The sequence below is a fragment of the Bos indicus genome, chromosome 16 (genome assembly GCF_029378745.1).
Source record: "Bos indicus isolate NIAB-ARS_2022 breed Sahiwal x Tharparkar chromosome 16, NIAB-ARS_B.indTharparkar_mat_pri_1.0, whole genome shotgun sequence".
Classification (NCBI taxonomy): domain Eukaryota; kingdom Metazoa; phylum Chordata; class Mammalia; order Artiodactyla; family Bovidae; genus Bos; species Bos indicus.
In genome coordinates, this window is record NC_091775.1 from 8,083,135 (window position 1) to 8,092,419 (window position 9,285).

A 9,285-nucleotide genomic window follows, 5' to 3' on the forward strand; every position below is an offset into this window, starting at 1 on the left:
ATACAGTCAATGAGAATAGTCCTTTGGGCAGCTGGAATAAAAGAGCAGGAGAAATATAAGGGAATTACAACTAAAATGTAAAGAGCCTTTTTGGAGAGAAATCCTCTGTGTCAGAAGAAAAGAGAGAAACACGCTTAAGCTACAAATGGAGATCAATGATGGATCATGAACTTTTTACCCTGAAAGCAGACTGAGTTCTGAAAAATCCTGACATGCAAGTCTTGAAAGGGTAATACTGATCTCCTATGACTACTGGAATGAGCAGATATGAGAAAACAGAATTCTTAAAGACAATGACAGAAGGATAGATGTTAGAAATAAATTTGCAGTTTCTTAAACAACAAAGACTGAGTTGTGTGAAGGGGGAAATGATCCCGGTGGCAGACACTAAGGTGACTGGCTTATGACAATTTCTTAAGTTCTACCTCTGTTGAGGGGGTTACTTTATACATATGCGTTTTTACAAAAAGTTCTTTTGAAAGTAAATAGATAAAAACATTTAATGAAAAAACTTACTTATAAATATGGAACATATAGATATATACAGAACATAAAGATAAAACTGTAGATAAAACTAATACTAAATCGACAGAGCAAAACAAATGAAGCTGTACTAAATGAGGACTCTCAATAGAGAGGCAGTGAGGCCTCCCCTGATCTGGTCCAGATGAGGCTCCTGGTGCTGTGGGGGCTCCATCCCTTCTGGGGTCCAGGATGATGTCCAGGTCCAGGTCTTCAGGGATTCAGAGCAGAGCCTGCAACACCAACACAGGTGATGGAGTACCTGGAAGATGCAGAGTCAGACAGAGGAGGGCTCCCTGGGGAGGGTGTGCAGGACCCAGAAGACTTCCCAGCATCTAGACTTGGCTTTGGGGCTCAGATCTGCAAGGCACTGGGTCTGTTTGCTGCTCTTTGCTGAGGGTGTTGTCTATTAGTAAGGAGTGTCTAGAAATGTCCCACAGGAGCAAGTACACCTGGGCATCTGGCTGGCAAACCTCAACTGATGGGTCCCCAGGACAGTGAGACTCAGGCAAAGGAACAGGAGACTTGGGATTCAGGATTGAAAGTTTGGGTCCCCCCTTCCTTCTAGGCCCTGGGAGGAGCAGGAGGTCAGATGACACGGAGGGTAGGAGAACATGCCCACCCATCCTACACAGTACAACTGCTCCTGAGACCTGAGCATTGGAAATGGACAATCACCTGGAATCTCTGTTTTCCTGAATAATCATTTCTAAGCCCCAACCAAACTCTCCTGAGGTTTCTGCCTTTAAACTGGTTTTATATTATAAAAAGTACATTTTAACTGTTTAGCATATCACAACATAGAAATTTGAGAGAAAACATTTCTTTTCAAACTATAATAAAACAAGATATGTTATTAATGACAGACTTGGGAACAAAATAAAAGGAACACGAGTAACTTGAATCCTGCCACTCATCCCAAGTGTGCTGCTCAGTCGCCTGAGTCATGGCTGAGTCTGTGGAACCCTATGGATGATAGCTCACCAGGTTCCTCAGTCACTGGGATTCTTCACACAAGAACACTGGAGTGGGTTGCCATCTACTTCTCCAGTGGATCTTCCATACCCAGGGATCAAACCCTTTTCTTGTGTCTCCTGCATTGGCAGGAGGGTTCTTTACCACTAGCACCACCATCCCAAGTGCACAAAGGACTAAATTGCTTTCTGATGTGTCTTCAGTTGGACACATACACAGAAAAATCTACAGAACCTCCAAATTCAGGTTGAGAGATGCTGCCCTGAGGTGACCTAGGACCCCAGGGTTCCAGATCCTGAGAAACCCCAGACTTGGGCACCCCCAGGCTGGCTGGGACCCTCACGACCAGGGAGCACCCACAGGGATGCAGAGCTGCCAGGTGATGCCTGCATGACCTCTGGGCACCTGTGTCTCCTTCACTCTGTTCCCAGAGCCCAGGACTGGGGAGGGCAGGGCCGCCCCAACCTCTCTCTGCAGCTGGTGATGGACTAGGGATTCCCCCTGCTGCCTTTAGCAGGGATGGGAGGGCAGAGCTGGATCCTACAGAGGGAGATGAGGAAACCCCCACGGGGAGATCTTTAAAGACAGCACTCTGGAACAGCAGCTCCTGGACTCCTGCACACGGTGGCCCCACAGTGCCCCCCAGCCTCCCTGCAAATGTAAGAGCTGCCAGAGAAGCCAGTCCTGCAACCTTGGGGGCATCTCTGGATGGGACCTGTGCCCTGGGGAGACATGCTCAGGGCATCCTCCACTCGTCTGCACAGAGTGTTACCACCCTCTTGTCTCTACATTTGTGATAACCCTCAGAAGCAGACCCCATGGTTTCTGCTGGTGATTCTGAAGCACCAACAAGCGAATGGGGTCATGACAGAGACACAGGCCCTCGTCTGCCTCACCGTTCACCCCAGGTCCCACGTTCACTCTTGCTCTTCCAGGTCGTCCTCATCATCGCTGCTGACTTCTCCTGAAGCAGTCTTCAAAAAGATGACCAGATATCTTTTTGGTATCTGGAAGGAAGAGATCAGTCAAGCAGGTCCAATCCCTCCCAGGTTAGGAAAGCAACCATATGGGGTAGATCAGGGCAGTGCAGACTTCATGGGGGCCCTTCAGCTGTGTGGGTCCAGACCTGCTGACTCCAGCCTCAACTCCTGCTCAGGCCACTCATGGTGACAAAACCAGGTTCAAGGGTGCAGACATGAGGTCAGGAGTAGGGAAATGCTCAGAAAATGGGGGAATAAGGCTGAAGATAGATTCATAGATTTTATATAAGCTCCTAGGTCCCCAAGTGCCTATAAGAGACCAGGTCCTGCAGAAGGCTAATCAGAAAAAGAGGGAAAGAGGAGAAAGGGAAGGGTTGCAAAGAGGAGTCTATTGATCAGGATAAGAGAGAACATTTTTAAAAGATATGAAAGAAGAAATAAATGACCTCTATAGTCTTGCTCTCCTCCAAATCCTCAATATGCACCATGCAGTTTCTTGGTGTCTGAGGGCAGCACTCATCTGGAGTGGCTGTGGGAAAGCAAAGGGGAGATTTAGAGTCAGGATGTGACCAGGGGACCCTGTGCTCCTCACAACCTGGCCTTGGGACCCCTGGTGCCCTTTTCTCCAGGGACCTCCCAGGGCCTCAGTGTTTCACTTCTGCAATGAAAAAGTGGGTCTTTGACATCCAACATCCTGTTGCCACCCTCAGCTTGTCTACGAGTGACGAGGAATGACACCATTCCACGCGTTCCTCCTCCAGGTGGTCACTGTCTCCATGCATCTCTGCCCACGACCTTGCTTGCCTCCTTCTCCCACTGTTTCCCCTCTACTTCCTTCATCATTTCTCTCCTCTAGTCACTGTTCTTTTCCTTCCTCCTTGAGCCTCCACCAACCCTAGAGTTCTCCAACATGGAAACATTAGAAGAAGGACCATGTGTGTATGGCCACAGTCTCTAATGAGTCCATTATTTAATTAAACAATCCATCACTCTCAGGAATGGCCTGACATGGACATGAGAATCTTCTGAGTCCTAGGGGATGGAAGGACAAAAATTTCACATAACAGAGACTATCCTGTTGCCTGACGTGACCTCAGTGGCCTGGGAGATACTTAATGCTCTCAGCAACACCTTACGTTTCCCAGACCCTAAGAGAGGATAGAGGCAAACACTTTCCATTTCATTTAGCCAGAAACGGAAAAAAGAAATCCAAAAATATATATGGAACCACTAAGGACTCCAAACAGACAAAATAATCTGGAGAACTAATTTCAAATTTTCTCACCTCCTGATTTCAAAGTACATTACAAAGATATAGGGATCCAAGATGTATGATAGTGACATAGGAACACATTCATAGCCCTAAAGACCAGAATAAAGAGCCCCAAGTAAACTCATGGATATAGGGTCAAATGAAATTCACCAAGTTTCTAAGACAAGAAAAGAGTGAAAGCATAGTCTCTTAAACAGTCAGTAGGATGAAAAGATAACCTACAGAAAATTACAAACAATATATCAGAAAGGGAGATCATACTCAAAGTATATAAGAAAATACCACAACTCAAATGTAAAACAAGTAAAAACATGAAAGGTAAATAAACGAGTTGAGGAGAGTGCAAAGATTGTGATCAAAACCACCGAGAGCTTCTCTCCGGAGGGAGTATTGGGTTCTAAGATGAGCAGTCACCCCGAGTCCTGCTGCTCTGAGTCTCTGACCTAGGTCTGGTCAGTCCCAGAAGACCAGGTCAGTAGGGCTCCTAGAACATGTGTAAAGAAAGCCAGCAGCCCCTTCACAGTCTCTAGAATCTGCAGCCATGCTGGTCTCTAGGAACACATGGGCTGCTCTCACGTGGAAGCACCTTCAGCACAGCATCCTTGGGGAGGTGTGGTTCTGAGAGGAACTCCAGCAGACTCAGCCCAGGCAGGGACTCAAGAGCACGTGTGTTCTGACTCATTCAACCCTGAGAGCACCCTTTACATGAGGAATAAACAGTGAGGACAAACATGAGGGCAAACCACACATCCTGAAAATGCACAGGGAGAGAGTTCATATCTCACCCACAACCTGACACTCACTGCCAGAACTTGGTCTCCAGTGTCAAGTGACTATGAGACTTTTGTGCCACTAGGATATGGCCATCATAGGAGAATTTAAACATGAAGCCAAAGTCCTTCGTGTATACTACACTGCAGGTATTAACGAGAAGCCAAGCTTTCATATTTGGCAGGTGAAAGGGCAAGGAACAAGGAGTCTTGTGAGAAAGGATATTTCTAAATGGAAAAGCAAGAAGAAATGACTCTAAGCACAACAGAATCAACTACATGGACACATAACTCTATTATATGGTTAAAATTTGAAAAGAACAAACTACAACTCTAGACATATTTCCTTCTTCTTCCTCGGTTTATATTCATCTCTGAAGAAGCAGGTGTAACTCAAATGGTCCAGGAACCCTCTCCCTCTAAATCCCACCTGAGAGTTGTTCCCTACCTGCATTCTCTTCCGCATCATTGCTGCCAAGGTTTTCCACAAAACAGTCTGTAGAAAGATAACCATGAGCAATAATACAGTTATTACACAAGTTGAGCTACCCATTTCTCCTCCTCCACTTGGCTCACACAGCATCTCCCTGGTCTTCCTTCCAGGCTCAGACTTCCCCTGTACTTTGTGGAGTCAGAGCCCTTCACAAGACGGTGATCACATTTGAACATATTCACATGAGAAAGAGGCTGAGAAAATTACCTTTTAACCTTATACTTCTACAGGCCCAATAGAGCTCTTAAATTCAAGTTTACGAAGCTGAAATGCCAACGCTTATGGACACTTTTGAAATATGGCTAGTGTGACCAAGCTATGTGTGCTTTTTGTGATTGTTTAAATATAACAAGTTAAGTATATGTTGAAATATGTTAATTATAGATAGGCAGATCTAGCTAATGGCTACTACACTGGAAAGTTCAGCTCTAAGGACTCCACAGACAAGGAAAAGGCAACTAATTGCCTGTTCTATTTTTCATTTATTCCAGATGATATGATGGCCTGATAAGATCATTCATATGTAGGTATATCTGGGGCTCTTGAACCCAGTCCAGGCACTGGGAGAGTGCTTGTGAACATCCCAATAGTGCTGGAGTGGGTAGCGGTTCCCATCTCCAGGGCATCTTCCCAGCCCAGGAATTGAACTCTGGTCTCCTACATTTCAGGCGGATTCTTTACCAGCTGAGCCACAAGTGAAGCTCAAGAATACTGGAGTGGGTAGACTATCCCTTCTCTAGCAGATCGCCCTGACTCAGGAATCGAAACAGGATCTCCTGTGTTGCAGGCGTATTCTTCAACAATTGAGCTACCAGTGAAGCCCTAGTAAGGTGAACACTCAGATTCAAAGAAAATTCTCAGGAGGGAGCTCATTTGTGGGCAGAGGTAAAGGGCATGGCCCAGCACTCATGTACTACAAGTAACCAGAAAGTAGGTATGGAGGGAAGGGAGGAATATTCACTCTCTTCCTGAGCCCATCTTTCCCATCCCTGATTCTAGAGGACCCAAGCAAGGCAGTGGAAAGGGCTTATTAGGAAGTGAAAGATTTGTGCACTGATAACCACAGAATACTGTTGAAAAAAAGAAGAGACAAGTAATCGGAATACCGTACCATATTCATAGACTGGAATATTTAGTGTTGTTGACCTTCCTATACTCCTAAAAGTGATTTACATATATATTGAAACCACTTACAAAATTCCATGTCATTTTAATAAAATGGAAAAAAAAAAAATCTCCCATACTACTGAACCCAGAAGAAACCCAAAGAACAAAACAGTCTTGAAAGCAAAGAACAACAATGGGGCCTTCAGGCTTCCTGAATTTAGAACAGGCAAGAATGCCACAGCAGTCAAAACTGTATTCTACCTGCAGCTAAATAGGCAGAGAGACCAATGAATCGTAAGGAGGGAATCTTGAATACACTGACCACTGTGGCCAAATGATAGTTGCTAAGGTTCTGAAATTATCAAGTGAAGAAAGGATCGTATCCTCAAAAATCAATAGACAGGCAACCTATAGAATCAAAGAAGTATCTGCAAACTTTGTATCTGAATAAAGAGCCAATATCCAGAATATAAAAGCAACTGCTAAAACACAACTTCACAATAATATCAGGCAAATAACTGACTTTAAAACATGTTCAAAAGTTTCCATAGACATTTCTTCATAGAAGACATAGAAGTGATCAATATACATAGGAAATATGCTTAGCATCACTAAGTAGCAAGTGGGGTACTTAGTGGAAATGGAAACCAAGTCAAAAGGAGATATCACCTTTCAGGAGGTGTATTATATGAAGAAAATAATAGATGTTGGCAAATATGTAGAGAAGTGGAACTTCCATGCCTGTTGGTAGGAATGATAAATGGCATAGCCATTATAGAACAGTTTGGAAGTCCCTCAAAAAATTATTAAGATTATCATAAGATCCAGCAATCATTTATTTGAGTTTATATCCAAAGGAGATAAAACTAGAATGTTCCAGGAGATACCTATAATCTCATATCCATTGTTGCATCGTACGCAACAATCAAGATAGAAAAACTGCTCAGTGTCCAAGGGCAGATAAATCAAGAAAGAAAATGTGGTGCATACATACACTGGAATGTGATTGAGTCTTTAAAAATGAAGGCAATACTGTCATTTGAAGCAAAGTGGGAAGCTATTGGTAAGGGCGAAATAAGCCAGTCGCAGGAGGACAAATACTGAACAATTCCACTTACCTGCCATATTGAAAGGAAAGTTCAGGGAAGCAGAGAATAAAAGGGTGGATCCAAGACCTGGAAAGAGGTTGACACAGGGAGTGTCTGTTCAATGGTTACAGGAGTTTAGTGGCAGGATGGAAAAGTTCTAGAGACGTGCTAAACAACATGGTGCATTGAGTTAACAGGACAGACTGGACACTTCAAAGGGTAAGAGGCAAAGCTGGAATGAACTTCCTCCATTTATGCCTGGAGCCTCTTCCTTTCTCAGATTCCTCTGAAACTGGGTGTTGCTCTTGGGTACCAGGGGCTCCCTGAAGAAGGAAGGAGCCTCCCCAGTACTTGGGGCCTTGGATGAAGGGGGTGATTCATTCTGAGGCTCCAACAGAAAGAGTTTGAATGAGGGAAGTGGCAGAGTGGTGAATCATGAGCAATCAAAATCCTACAAGACCTACTAAGTGATGAGATTTACTATTAAATGAAGGTGTGGTTGACCCAGTAAAGGGGATTCTGAAACAGTTTTGCTCATTAAGAATCTTATAGGACTTCTATAGTGGCTCAGTGGTTAAGAATCTACCTGAAAATGCAGGAGATAGGAGTTCAACGCCTGGTCTGGAAAGATTCCACATGCTGTGGAGCAACTAAACCATGTACCACAACTACTGAGCCCACGTGCCAAACTGTGGAAGCCCAAGAGCCCTGGAAGCCATGCTGTGCAACAAAGAAGCCACTAAAGTGAGAGGCCTACGCACCACAACTAGAGAGTTGCCCTTGCTCTCCATAAGTAGAAAGAAGCCTGGGCAGCAATGAAGGCCAAGAACAGCCAATAAAAATTTTAATAAAAAGAATCCTGTAAACATCTTCCTCAGCAGTGATGGGATTTGTCTTCCTGGGAAAAGGATGTTCACTTGGTATAAAATCAATGGATACAGTGAATGTATATACTTTGTTTTATTTTTATACACATAAACATTCATGGTACATTGTGATGAGAAATATATTGGGGCTGACACCACTAACAGTGACGTTTAGGGTGACAGATATTTTGGAAAACACAACCCAAAAATTCAAACACACAAAGAATCACACTATTCATTATACATAAAAACACACCCAGTCCCATGGACACAAACCTACACTATTAACCATAATACAGCTTCTTCCTGGAACTACAGTAATCATTCACATTGATATCTTGTAAATTACTTTCTATCACCAGGGCCCCTATACTCATTCCCAGCAGGAATTTGGAATCAGTTTGGCCTCTACACTAAAACCAGCGAGAAAGCCCCAACTTTCTCATCTACACAGTTTTTTCTCCCAAAGGGAATGATTCTAGAATACATACCACTTTCACATCCTGAAAGGGCCACCTGCAAGTACAGAAGAGAAGACGCTATGAGGGTAAGATCACATAGATGCACAGTCTTTGGTTCATTGGGTGACAGTAGAAAACCTGATGAGGAGCAGTGTGGAGTCCAGGGAACCCAGCAAGATCAGCACACACATACTCAGGATGAAAGGCAAGACCTGTGCCTGGAGGATGGAACTCCAAGTCCATTTAGGCTGGAGATTGCACAATTCTTTTCCTAGAAGAAATGTTGCTGCAGGAGAGAGAAATCTGTACTCTACAGAGTGTAATGGATGCTAACAATTTTAGTATCTTGTAGACTGAGGAATCATGAGTTGGTAATAAGACTCTCGTCTACATTATCCCAACAAAGGGAACTGTCTCTATATGAAACAAAAACCATCAGAGTCACAACTTAATTCTACTGAAAGAGAAATGAAACAATATTTCTATCTCATACCAAAAAAAAACAAAACAACAAAAAAAAAAAACAGCTTGCCTTGGAGAAACACTGAGTCTCTTCTGTGTTGTCACATGGTGGGTTGACTGGCAGGTCCTCAGTGAAGTCTAGAGGGACACAGAGTAGCTGTTAGAACACTGGTGAAGCTGTTCAGGAATCATGCAGGGGGTTTTCTCTTTGTGTGGACATGGGGTGGTGTGTCCAGATGTCGGAGGTTATTAAGCATGAGGTGAACTTGTGTTCATCCATCCTCTTTG

The 9,285-nt window shown here is 44.0% G+C and overlaps 1 long non-coding RNA gene across 1 annotated transcript; it reads right to left on the minus strand.

Annotated features, from left to right (window-relative positions):
* Positions 1 to 641: 641 nt before the first annotated feature.
* Positions 642 to 9,007, minus strand: LOC139176324 (uncharacterized). The gene is made up of 5 exons (XR_011560726.1): positions 8,566 to 9,007; positions 4,969 to 5,016; positions 2,924 to 3,006; positions 2,394 to 2,504; positions 642 to 755 (listed from the first exon to the last, which is right to left on the minus strand). It is a non-coding gene; the product is annotated as an uncharacterized lncRNA (long non-coding RNA).
* Between the last annotated feature and the right edge of the window lie 278 nt (positions 9,008 to 9,285).